At 38.7% G+C, this 13,905-nt stretch overlaps 1 long non-coding RNA gene across 2 annotated transcripts in view; it reads right to left on the reverse strand.

Moving 5' to 3' along the window:
* Positions 1 to 13,905, reverse strand: part of LOC114013466 (uncharacterized) — a 42,900-nt gene that overhangs the window by 11,577 nt on the left and 17,418 nt on the right. The window lies entirely within an intron of this gene.

The raw sequence follows: 13,905 nt of genomic DNA on the forward strand, positions 1-13,905 counted from the left end.
GGTCAAAATTTTTCGAGTACTTCTATAAATAAGGCCATTCATGAAATGCTGAGCAAATTGGAAGTAGGTGGTTCTGTCAGCAATGTTGTCCTACTCTTTCTTAAAAGGAGCTTCTGACCATTCAGTAGCTCCTTTGTGTGCCTTTTATTCTTATCTGTCATCCCATCTGTCACAAGACCCTCTACATCTTTAAATATTACCTCTCATCTGACCACTCTAGTCTAAAAGTAGATAAAATAATTATGTCACATAAATATATGCCACACGGCAGTGAGGGTGCATGAGAATGCAGGCACATGCAGTCACATGACTTCATACTGAAAAAGATGCACCCTCCATCTGCTTGCAGGGATACTGTAATTTCTTGCCTGTCACTTTACAGGAGCAGTTTATCAGAAAAACACATTGACAAGATTGTGCAAACCAACCTTCTTTGATATGAACACATATTTTTGGATTTTCAGGATTTGTCTGGTTTTAAATATCAACAGTGGAGCATACTTTAACAGAGGAATCCTTAAGCAGTCCTTTCAGAAAATCAGAATTTAGCTCATTCATCTGTTTGGAGGCATGAACTGCTAAAGACAATAGTGCATTCTATCTAGTAAAGACTTTCATCATATCACATATCACACTCTGTCACAGTATTATCACTTAGACTGCTTTTTAATAACAGATTGCTGCAAAGCTATGAGCAGTTCTTTAATGTTTTGTTTTATCCTTACCAGCTGCCCACTTATTCAATGCTTATCTAAAGACAGATTGATCCATTTCCTCCCAACTATCACTATGGAAAAATTCAGAATAGTACCTGCGAGCTTCATACACATTCAAGAATTTATTTTCATGTCCTCCCTACGAAAAGACAGCTATTATTGTCCCTATCCTTGTACTTGGAGAATTAATTCATTGAAGGACTGAAATCAGATTTACTCTAAATGCCTATTTAGGTGCCTATTTTAAGAAAATGAGGGTGTGAATGTTACGGCTCTAAGCACTGCTTTTGTAATAATCCCAAGTCAAGCTCTTTGGATTTCTCTCCTCTTGGGCCTGTGAAGAGCCATCCTTTGCTGCAAGTCGTCACTGCTTCAACAGATTTTGTTCAGATCTTCTATGCCCTTCGACTGCTTTTATAATGATTTATACCCAGCCATCAGAATAAGCCTTTGGGGCAGTAAGGGATTGGGGTTTGGACTGATCACAGCTCAGTAGAGAGCCAGATAAGTAGACATCTGAACTCAAACTTCTCATTCCTTTTCAAGTTATTACAACAACAACAAAAAACAGCTGTCACCTCCATCAATACTTGGACTTATTTAATTTTGAAGGAAGCTTGGTTTTGACAGGCAGAGTAAGTTTGAGAGTTACTTACAGGGAAGCTCACTCCATTTCTGGACCCCAAGTGCTCTCAGAAAAGGGGTAGGTGCTGAATTAGTCTGCATAGAAAATTATGGGTGCACCCAGGAAGAGGGCTATTGACATCCAAACATCCAAACCACACAGGAGGCTCCTACTGAAATTGAAAGTCCCTAAGACTGGGTGAAGAATCTGAACCACGTTCTGCATGTAGACAGTCCCACTTCCGTCTCTTACATCCTGAATTGGACTTAATCATGCATCTTGAAGCACATTCACAGTGCTTTTTATTAAAGGATTGTCTATAATTATGTTCCCTTTAAACGTGGAAAGTTTTTTTTGTTTATTTAAGATATCAGAAAACATTGAAAGGTATCTTCCTTGTCATTCCTTCATTAAGCAATACCTTGAACTTTAATAGTATCTTCAATGCAAGTGTTATGCAAATGGAAACTGTAGAATCTGTCTTATGGGGAATTCCAAAATTTTTTTTTCCAAACAACAGGAGTTGTTGAAGTATTAAAAATGAGCATTGATTCAGTTCAGAAACAAAAAATATTTTGTTGGATTGACTCAGAAACTAATCATAAACCACAAAAACCAGCAGCTTTGGAAATTACAGTTTGAAAACCTGATGCTCCCCTTTCCTGGCCAGCCCATATGTTTTGCAGTTCTCCTTCAGCCATGTGACTCACGCAATGCCCTGTGCAGCTTGGTCAGAGTAGAACATCTCCTGCTTCTTTTGAAAAGGGCCTGAGCTTCAGATCAGGAGCTTGAGCTGCAGCTGCCACACACCATTGAAACCATCAAAGAAAACTAGCACTAGTATAACAAATAGAATTAGTCTGCCTCAGGTTTATCAGTGGAAACTCTTTCAGTAACTTTTATCCTGAGTGAGAAAAAAATCAGTGGGAAAAGAACAGGTTTTGCTAAGTACCCATTTTGAAAAAAAATTTGCAGATACTTCTAATTATGAGCATCAGTGAACTCCACACAAGTCAAAAGTTTTGTCATCAGAAGAGAGTATTATGCTCATCGTTTTGACCTCTGATACATGAGCAAATCATCCAGTGATTCCTGCCCTGAGATCAGAAATTTGTAGGTAGCTGGAGTGAGTGGTTTAGGAAGCCCACAGCACTGTTCTGAACACGTGATGTCCTCTATCCAACCCAGCTTGCATTAGCCACCTACCTCAAGCTCTTGCCTTTTGAGCAAAGGTGTTCTCTCTAAGGAAAGAAACCTTAGACCTGAAACACTCTGCAGAAATATCCACCTATTTGACCACAGAAGAAGCCCTTGGACACCAAATTTCACACCTCAGCTGAGTAATCAGAGTTAGGAGTATCAAAACTGAGTGTAAGTGATAGTGAATTTATCCCATGCTTAGCAACCTGCTAACAATTCTTTATGGTCTTGGTAACAACTTTACAAACACCAATAAAATCTTTCATGCTTTCCATGCAAGGGAGGAGTGGGACTCTTGGTAAGAGTCACATAATAAGGCAGGGTTAGAGCAGTCCCAAGACTAACTGTCTTCCCTTTGTGCATTTCTAAATGTACTTCCTGCCCTGTGCATTTTAATGTGCTTAATATTTACCCCATCTCCTGCTGACTTCTCTGTTCTTTAATCCCTCTGCTTCAGTCTTGCTCTGATACTCTCAGCTGCATCTCTGCCCTACTGCTGCATATTTTATGGTGTAACTTTTTTTTTTTTTTAATAATTCTCTCCCTGTGTGCCCCATTCTTAGTACCTCACAGAGCTTTCTGACTCCTAGCGCCTTGTTTTCCCCTCCATCCTGCTATGCCCTGTTTTGGTCCATATATTCATATATATTCTACAACAACTTTGTGCAGACCATCTTCCAGACCATCATCTGGATCTTTCTGGCACAGCAAGGTTAGCTGACGCGGTCTCAGCAGAAACAGTTGTAATGCCGGGACAAGCCCTCCATGTCTCGCAAACTGCTTGTTTTGCTCACTCAGAAACAGCAGGAGCTGGTTTATTCCCAGGAGCTGCCAGAGGATCCCTCTCGCACACAGGAGTGATGTGTCCCCTGTAAAATTCAGTCTGAAGCCACAGGTGGTGCTCTGACAGCAGTTCTTAGGCAGTCAGCAGCAACAGCTGCCAATCTTGGATGCTTGACCACTCCTGAAATATGCCAAAGAGCTTCTCCCTTTTCACCAAGCTCTCTGCAGGGAGCCTGGTTATGTCATCCCCCTCCCCTAGGTCTGATGGAGCCACTGCACCTGTACTGTTACGCATCAACAGCAAAACCAGAAAATCTTGGTACACTACTTAGCTTATCAGATGGACCAACCTCATCCCAGTCATTAACATGTCCAAGTTTTCCTTTCTACTTACAAGTGCATACTTCTGATTCTTACGAAAAAATACAAAACTTTGCAGAAGATCACTAATCCATACCATGCACGGGTTTGATGCAGTACACCTAAATTCTGCTGAAGTTAAGACACAGGACCAACACTGCTTTAGATTAGAGGGATTTAGATTAAAAAAAACCAGCCTGGCTTGGCCAGAAACTGTGCTCAGCTCTGCCATCTCCTACTTCTGCACCAAAACATGCAGCGAGAGACCAACAACCTGCAAGCCATTCCCCATGAACCTGAAGTCCCCATCACAACCATCCCTGTCTTTTTCACTAGGTAGCCAGTGCCACCATTTGTCCAAAAAATGCGAAACAAACCATGAAGACCTATGAGAGCGGTATTATCTCCAGGTCTCCTCTACCTACTGACCGAGCTAGGGAGTAGCCTGTGGCTGAGAGCACTCCCCACTCCTGCCCTGCAGCCAGCTGAGGCCGTAGGGCTGATGCAGATGCTCAGTGTCACAATGTCCCTGTGTGTGTGCTGAGGCTGTCCCTCACAAGGGAAGAGATGAGTTCACAGCTCTCAACTCATTGCCACTTCCCTGCCTTGGGACCTGGGAGACAGTCTCAACACCACAACCGCGCTTTTGTAATGAATAATACATTGACTTGCTGTTTTTTACTTTTTGTGCATGATGGCCACAGAATTGGTCCATAGCCTCAGAAATGCTGGAAGATGTTATAACTTGGCTATCATGTTACTTCTGATATTAATTCTGATTCTTCTGTCACATTCTGCTGAAACAGGCAAAACTGCCCCTCAGTTACTGATGCAGTATATCCCATGCCAGTAATGTAGGTACTACTTTAGTGCTTAGTTATAGAGGAAATTAAACATAATGAAAAAAACCCAACTATTGTAAGTACTCAGACAGAGAAAACAAGAATATTTAATGTATATGCTTCCCCAGAAATAACAGCAACACATATATTTCAAATATAGTCAGAATATAAGCAAGAACTCAAGGGGACACTGCTTCCAGCTGTGCTTATGCTTTGCATGAATGATTATTTAAATATTTTAATGCTTCTAATTTTTTGCATACCTTTCTGTTTGTTTCATGACATTCAGGAGAGAGGATTTGTACCGATTTAAAGACACTTTGAAAAGCAAGAATACTGGCCTACAAATTCTTGGAAAGAACTCAGCTGTGCCATGTAGAAAGGAGCAGCTTTGATGTATTCGAGGAAGTGCTCCTGCTGATCAGGCATTTTACAGTTTGTTTCTGTCCAAACTGAGCTGCTCATGCTGATTCATTAGCAAAGGATCTGTTCTTTGCCAGATCACACTTGCCTATGCCAAGCTACTTTAGCCAGGCACTACCAGTTCCTGTACATGGCATGTGCATAACCTCTCCCACATGGTCATGTACTAAATCCAGTGGCAAAGAAATACTGGGAATAGTTTTGCCTTTAAAAAAGATAACTTGAATGTATGGAAACATTTGCTAGAGTTGTACCAAATTCCAAAGGTTTTTAGAAACCAAAACTGCAGTTGCATGGTAAACATACGCCATAAATTATGTTTGATTAAGCAACATAAAAATGTCTGTTTCTGCATCAAAAATGCAATGTGTTTTGGTCAGATGCAAAGCTCTCTTTGTGCTAAATGAAGAATATACCTAATGTGAAACTCCTGGCTCCTTTTCCATTGTTTTGTGACACCTCTGACTGCCATCCTCAATCTTCACTAGGCCCACCAGCAGCACCTGCCCACTGTTTCCAAAAGCTTCTATTCCACTTAAGAGTTTTCACCTCTCCCCCCACTTTTGGGTGAAGGAGGTGATGCCTGTGGGGCCATCTTAACACACGTGAGATTTTCCTATTTTGTAGAAGGTTATCCTTCTACTGTAGCTGGACCCTGAAACAGAGAAACTGAATCTCCACTTAACATCTGTGTTTCTGAACTTTAAAATATACCATCAGGGTTCAGATTTCCTGCTAGCTGCCCTGCTGGCTACATATGAGATTTACTTTATCGAAAACAATAGCTTATTTTCTAATTGTCTTACCAATTCAATGTTTTAAGTATTTCTTTAAAAATGAGATGTAAGCACATCTACAAAAGGAAGGAAACCTATTCTCTCTAAGAGTATCACTGGTGTTACAGAAGAATTATAAAATACCTTGGCCTTTAAAAGATTTATCTTGCAGGAATCGCAAGTGAGAGTTGGATCACTGATCAGAGCGATGGGGAACCTCCAGAGAGAGATGGCATCACTCCCAGCGAGCCAGAGCCCCGGAGCTGCACTGAGCAGCGTTCCCAGGGCTCTGCTGCCTGCAGCAAGGGGCTGCCTTCCAGCTGCAGCAACTGTTCCTGAATATGGATCTGTCCCCTTTCTTGCTGCCTTTGGGCTGTTTAAACTAGCATCTTTTTCCTCAGCGTCAGAGTGGGATAACAACATTTTGGAGGAAAAATATTGAGTGCTGAGTATTTCCTGATAGTTTGAACTAGGAAGTGTTAAAACCTCTTTGGTATAAAAAGATGGTAGGAACATAGGACATTCATGTTGATCTATACTATTTACACCAAACTGGCCTTTGCTTTTTTATCTGGTTTAACCAGGAGGCTCTCCTTAAATCATCTCAGTTCACTACATGCCTTTTTTGCACCTCTGTAATTAACTGTTCCTGCGCAGGCAAGCTGGATGAGACCACATATGAGAGGGCGCAGAAGTCCATGTTCAGTTTCTTCCAAGCCAATGGAATAAACCAGACACATCTGAAATTAATTTTCTGTCTGTCTCCCAAGACTAAGAGCTTTTCTTGGTCTAGTGTTTGTTTTCAAAATTGTGTTAAATTATCCTCTTAAATGTGTGCATAAGATAGATGCATGCTTCAGTATCTTGGTGATACAGGACTGCTTGATGTAGGGGCAAGGTGATATTTAGCCAAGCATTAGAGACATGTGAGAAGCTGATGTCTGCCTCTAACCCTGTGATTTACCATGGCAAACGAGCTGAAAAGGACACATGACTCTGTAGTTTGGCACTTAGTCTGAAAGGAACAGATTTTGAATTCCTGTTCTGACTCCCAGCACCATTTCTGCATTCTGCTTTAAACTATCATCAGCTAAAATAAAGAAACAAGTTATGGGAAGGGAAATTTAAGTCAGGGTAGGTCCTCTGTCCCCCAGGACAGGGAAGATCTCCCATGCATCCTTGCTTCTGGGAAGCCTATGAGCCTAACCGGCGATAAGGCTCAATGCAAGGAGACAAGTGAGACCATAAAAAGGAGTAGCTGTCAACGCTCAGCCCGTGGTATCTAAAGGCCAAATATGATGACACGGAGAGCCTCTACACTTGATTTCTTTTGCAAAGTTAATGATAGCTGAGTTTTCCAAAACCCGTCGTTTGCTTTAAATGTTTCTAAGTAAACTCAAGGCAAAAGCAGACACTTTTCAGGACAATCCAGGCTTGACTCCCTCCCTCTCAGCATCTACATAGAGAAACTACAGTATTTCAAGTCTATTTGTATGTGGCAACACAATACTGTACTATTTGTTCAATTAATTACTTAATGCAGATAGGCTCAAGATAACATCCTCAGCAATATTTACAAGGTCTTCTGGAGGTGGACCTCAGTTTGCTGTTCACATGTTGTGAACAAAATGAAAGCTGTGTGGGTGCATTTAATGGACATTGCTCAAGCTTGATAGTTAATTAGCTTGGGCCACACAGCTGCTGCTGGACTCATGGCATGAGCAAAGCAAGGGAGTATCTGCCTGCAGAAGACCACTTAGACATATGCTCATATTTATTGCTTTCTGTTAAAAAATCATTGGCTTCATAACTTACATTAATAGAAATTTGAAAAATGTATCCTTTATATGAACAAAGGAAGCTCTGTAAGCTCATCTGGCCGCAGGGCTAAACATACTTACTGAATTATTATCTTCTCCATCAGGTTATACGGATTTTCTAAAAATAGCTCCACTGCAAATTCTGAAAGTTTAAGAATTTATCTGAGCCACAAAAGAGAGTGGATTTAGCAAGCTAAAGAAAGAAGGAGCATAATGAAAGCTTGACTAAAGGGCAAGTCACTTTTTGAGGAATACAAACAGAAAATTTGAAATAGCTGATATAATTTAAAAACAGATGGGGCACAAAACTTTAAAACCATATTGCACTCTTTCTACCTCATGACTCGATGTTAAGAAGTAAGCGTACATCTCAAATGCTAACTGATTACAAAACAGGATCTAGATAAGATGTTAAGTAATTTCAAGTAGTCACAATGCAAGCAACATGCATAACCCACCAGTGGCAGTATGTATCCCATTTGCTAAAGCTCCTTCTTCCTCTTCTTGTGGGCACCCTGATGCCCACACCCCTTACAGCAAGGCACAGGAGTCCAAAAGATAAAACTAATGCTGATCCATATATATGCTAGTGAGCATGGGGGGAGAATTGAAAAGAACAACACATTTAACATTTCCTCAGCAGAACATGTTTGGCACCTGGCACTTTGAACCTGAAAGTATGAAGCTACTGTACAGGTACTGAAAGAAGTAAATTCCTTTGTTATATCATTTTGAAATCAGTGGCTTTATAACACACCAACATTTTGCAGCAGTTAAGTCACAGCCATGAGGTCCCTAAGGAACTAAGTTACCAGGTCTCCATATTTGCATTTTTCTGGCACTTTACAATGCTGGGCCTTGAAATGCTGTCTATGCTGTTTTATCTGCTGTGAAGTTGGTAGCTTGCATTTGCTCACTCACATTTCTTTCCTTTTGGAAATGTGGCTGAAGTTTAAGGTCCTTTAAAGGTCCCTTCCAACCCAAACCAGTCTATGATTCTATGATTTCTTCATAGCAACAGCCACATGCAGAATATTTTGGACACATTTTATGGTAAGGAATAAAGAATTATTTTTTTTTCCAATGAAACAAAATGTTTTATGTGGAAACACTTCATAAGTTTCAACTTTAATCAGCATTAGAATTCTGCTTATACCTCGTTGAAGTCTCTTTTAAGTGACAGCAATTGATATTTTCTCTGCAATTTCAGATGTTAACAACATACAGTTTTTAAAATAATCACTGATAAAATGGGATCTTAAAAAGTGATGAGAAAATAATTTTTAAACAAACTAGTAAATTATAAAAAAATCACAAACTGCAAATAAACTAATTTCACTAATTACACTGCAAGCAATGAAGACTTTACATAGATCTATAAAGAAATAAATCTACTTTGGTAAAATTTTGCATGTGTTGAGTCAGGTTTCAGGTAACTTTTCTTTTTCTTATGCAACTTATAACGTAACACTTTAGTATAATGAGAAATTGGAACTTTCTTGAAATATCCTCAATTCCTTCGATGTCAGCTTCTAATTTCCTTTTCCTATAGGGTATATCCTTAATGCTATTTTACATATTTTATATTAATAATAAAATATATATTATTATGTATTATATATTAAAATAATAAAAGTATATTTTAAAAGTTGGCATTATTTGTACTGTACCATGCCCCTGATGCAAGAAAGTGCTAATCAAGTATATCTTTACATACTTTCCCAAACATAGATATTTTTGAACTGCAAGCTAAAATCTGAACTCCACATATAAATTGAATGTTTAATTTCTTTTCAGACTCAATGCCTGAATCAGCTTTCTCAGCTCCAAAATACTGAAGGTTTCTTTAACTGCAATAAGTAGGAATAATTACAAGTTAACTGTTTTAAGTATTTTAATTTCTTCCCACTCTGAACATCATTATTTCAACATTGACAGGCAAAAGAGGTGATCTCATATTTCACAATAAAATAAAGCCTGAATAACCATGGTCAGGGTAACTGTTGCTTAGTAATTTAACAGATGTGTCTCTGGATTTTAAAATTCAGTATCAGTCATAAATTGTAACAAAACTTTTATTATCCCTTTGGTCAACGGCTATAAGTTAATAACAGCCACAAGGTAGGGCAGGTATTAAGTCCATGAGGTCATGTCCTTTGCTTCTGAACCTGTTTGCATTTTGTTCTTTAGCAAGCCAAGGCAGATTGATTGCAATGAAGCTGGTACCAGGCTCAACTCAGAGAAAGCAAAAGTAGAAATAGTCTTAAAATCTCACTAAATAGATTCCTTTTTTCCCTATCTGGTAGATGGAGACTCTGGCCTTTTAGTGCTTTCTGCATAGCATAGTCTGTGGCAATTCAGCTGGACTAGATATTGGCATTGTGTGGTACCATTTCATTCTCAAGTTATTTAACCCTTCCTTGACATTGCTGTAACAATGGTCAATTTTTTAAATTACTTGTTTCAAAGTAAAAAGTTGCAGAAATTTGCTTTGTCATTTTCTAATACTGCTTTTTGCTGGGTATTTTTAGGCTCAAAGTGTTTGCCAAACCGGACCTCAGCTTAAGATTAGTTTCACCTCATCTCATAAGGCACCCTCTAATTGTGCTGGATTAAATACTGATTTGTCTGTGGACTCAGAGGAGGACTACAATCTCCTTTAAGAGCTGTAGGCTGCTTCCCAGAAGTGAAAACAGCTAGAAAGCCACACCAGGGGTTACATCTAACCTTTCCTTCTCCTGTGCTTCATCCCCTGTGTTGTATTTCCAGAGCTGTCCATGACAGGGGAGAACATGGACATGCCATGCTGTTGAAAACGGAGTTTTGAAAAGAAACAAATGAAAAGCCTACTAAACCAATAATGAATTTGGGCTCTCTTTTTACTTACATTCCTTATGGACTGCACTTCAGGCAGAACTAGCCAGTCCCAGCCCCCACTAACATCAGGCTGTCCAATACTTCCCACTATTGATCTGTGATGTAAGTGCCTTATAACCTTGCCCAGTTTTATTTGGGCTGGATTTTTCCATGATGGATAACAAGATAAGGCAAACACTTTGTATGCCTACACATAACTTCCATGTTTCAACTGCTAATTAATGTTCAATATTGAGAAAAAATACAACGTGAGCTTTGGCAGTGGCTTCTTGAGGCAGAGGAGCTACCTTCCAGAGCTGGCCAAACAAAAACTTCTGAAAAAATCTTAGTGAGCATAGCAACAGAGAAGGCAGAAAGATCATTAAAGATTACGCATACTCGTAAAAGGGACAGAACCTGAGAATTCACTGGCAATCTTGATTCTTGCATTTCTATATCCTTCGAGTACTTGAACTCAGAGCCTTAAAATTCTGTTAAGGGAGGCCTCTGTGAGTAGCTTGGTATGTGTATTTCAGTATTAATTAGAATCTTTAAAGAGAGATCAAGAATATAAGGCTGCAGAACTCAAGAAATATCAGCAGTAAGTGGATTATATAAAAGTTGTATGAGCAAAACAAGCAAAATGATTCTGCTCATTTAGTTGCCTTAGTTTCAGAAAGGCTTAATTGTGAAATAGGTTGTGCAAAATAAGATTCTTGCTTAATTTCACAGCCTTTTCACTAGAAATAAGTATTAAACATATACAAAATAATATTGCTTAGTTAAAATATGGTACAACAAATCTTTCCCTAGAAAAAATAGACTTGTGCTGAGTCCAGCCACTAATTAGCCCAATTATAAGCAACAACAAATAATTTCGCTTTTAATCATGAAGTCCTGCAAAGACTCCATTTTACTTTGTGAAGAAATGCTTTTAACTTGAAGTGTTTACTACTGCATTTCCCCTAAATATAACTCAACTCAAATTTAGTTCTTGCTTAGACTTTGTAATACTCCATTTGTATTAGAGCTAGTTTAACAATGGTTAAAATATGAAATACAGCATTATTACTATTGGCATTTGAAATTTTAAAATAACATTTGTATATTCATATATATGTGTGTGTATTTGAAGAAAGATAATGCTCTGATAATGTTCTGAACTTTCTGGGGTTCGTTCTGATTCTTTCTATACTCACCTCCAGTTCCTGCCAGTGCCAGTACACTGGTGACACAGTGAATCTTTGTTCAACCTGGAACAGGAATGTTACATTCTTGTTTTCACTTCATGATTTTTATCTGAGCTTCTACCTGTTTTTAAACTCTAATTTATAAAACAAAAAATGTAATAAAGCATAGTAGGTGGCAAGATAAGTAGCTGAGACAGATGAGAAAAGTAGACATAACCTGTTTAGACCCTGTTTATGCTTTTGGTACTCAATTTTTGCCAGAGAATTTCCAATTTATTTGCAAAATCTACGTAACTTTTAGAGGGGTGGGGTGGGGGCTAGGTGGTTGAGTTTGGGGTTTTGTCCATTATAAAATGCTGGTCACCCAAATCTGAGAATTGTTTTTAGATAACGTTGCCTAATTTTCCTCTGATTTATTTCCCATGCTCATACAGAAGCTAGAAATACTTCATTCTCTTTAGATTGCTGTTTTCTGGAAGGTCATGATAATTGCCTTCCCTTGATTTGTAACACCAATAACGTTGTCATTTATCTTATGGCTTTCCACCTACTCACTGAAGGAAGCATTAATAATTATGGTAGAGATTTTAACAGAGGTTCAGCAGACCTGCCTCCCTACACCAGGGTCGCCCCAGCCGCATCTCACTGGCTAGCACAGCTCCCCAGAACACACCAGCGCATTGCAAAAACCACAAAAGCAGTAAAGCCCCTTCTCAGGTCTCCAGTTCAGACCAGTTTAGGTGCTTGACACAGTCTTCTGGCAATATATGAAGGGGAGTTTGCTGGCTAGGGACCTTTGGCGAGGGTGCCTGAGACATTTAGTAGTCTGAGTATTGACACAAGTGGGTTTTTTGCTGTCCTATTAGCATGTCTGCCCTTTAATAACATTTTATATTACTTCTCAAATGAGTCTCAAGTTTGCAACAGGTCATATCTTTAACACACTAGAATAACTAGAAACTAGAATAAATTAACAGATACTTCTTACTCTCTTCTAGACTAAGATTAAAATCTCCTGGTTTTAAACCACAGTCATCAGTCTTTTGATATGACATTGTTCCAGACCATTTAATGTGTATAGTTCCTTCAGAAAGCAATATTTCTGAATGCTTAACAAAACATTCCTGGAACAAGGAGTCATTCCGCATTTCACCCTTCCAGCCTCAGAAATCAACTGTGCTTGCTGCATGTGTGTTTTATTTTATTTGGCTCATTGTTTCCCTTAGTTTAGAGATCAAAAAGTGAATCTTTACTGTAAAAATAAGGCCTGTGTAGGTCAGGAGGAAAAAAAGGAGAGAGAATAGGGAACATTTCATTGTATATGGGTTGTATCTAACAGCTTTTTTAACAGTGTTCTTCAGATGTTTTGCATTAAAACTTAATATAAAGAATGCTGAATGAGTGCCAAAATCAACGGCATTGTTGGATACATGTTATCACTGCACCCAAGTTCTGATTTATTCTGACATAGAATTGCTTGCCTGCAATTAAAGGTTCATTATTCTACCCTAAGACATGAGTAAACACTGATAATAAGGATTTAAATTATCATAATGGTTTGTATAAATTCTGTGATCAATTTTTATTCTCCTAGTTTTATGTTTCTAACAGCTATTCTATAGTCATATTAATATTGATAATTGCCACAGGCATACATTAAATACTCTATTTTTGTCTCATCCCAGTAGCAGCTTGAACTACATACCAGCTGTCTTCCACACTCTGCTCCACCATTCTCTTCCTGCAATTTTTCTCTGGTTCTGTCTACCCATGTCTTTTCCTTTGCCCACTAAGTCATGCCACCTTCTCACTTGTCCTCTAGGTAACATATTTTTGCAGAGAAAAACACAAGAGTGCTGAAAGGAAGGACTGAGGACAGAAAGAAGAAAGGAGCCAAGAGACTCCTGAAGAAAAAATGCACGCTGATTTTCCAAGTGCAAGGGTGATGACATAGCCACTTGAACACATTTTTCCATTTGGGCTCTGACTGAAGATGAAATACCCGGGAAGGTTTGAGCAAAAAAAAGTGGTAGCTTTTTATGTGGAATGAGTGTAATGAAACCATGCTTTCCTGAAAATAAAGTGCCAAAAGACTTAAACTCTTCCTATTGACTTGGTTTTATACAATTTTGTATTTTAAAGAAATAAACACAAAAGTAAACCTGGAAATACTACTTAAATTAGCAAAGTGTAATAGCTATTTACCCAATTAAGAAATCATGAGGCAGAAAATGCCAAAGGTTGCAAGCATAGCCTTTATTCAATGAATTTTTTTTTTAGCCATAGCTATTGGTTATTTGGTCAAAATAAACGA

This window comes from Falco peregrinus, chromosome 6, assembly GCF_023634155.1.
Source record: "Falco peregrinus isolate bFalPer1 chromosome 6, bFalPer1.pri, whole genome shotgun sequence".
In the NCBI taxonomy this organism is placed as follows: Eukaryota; Metazoa; Chordata; class Aves; order Falconiformes; family Falconidae; genus Falco; species Falco peregrinus.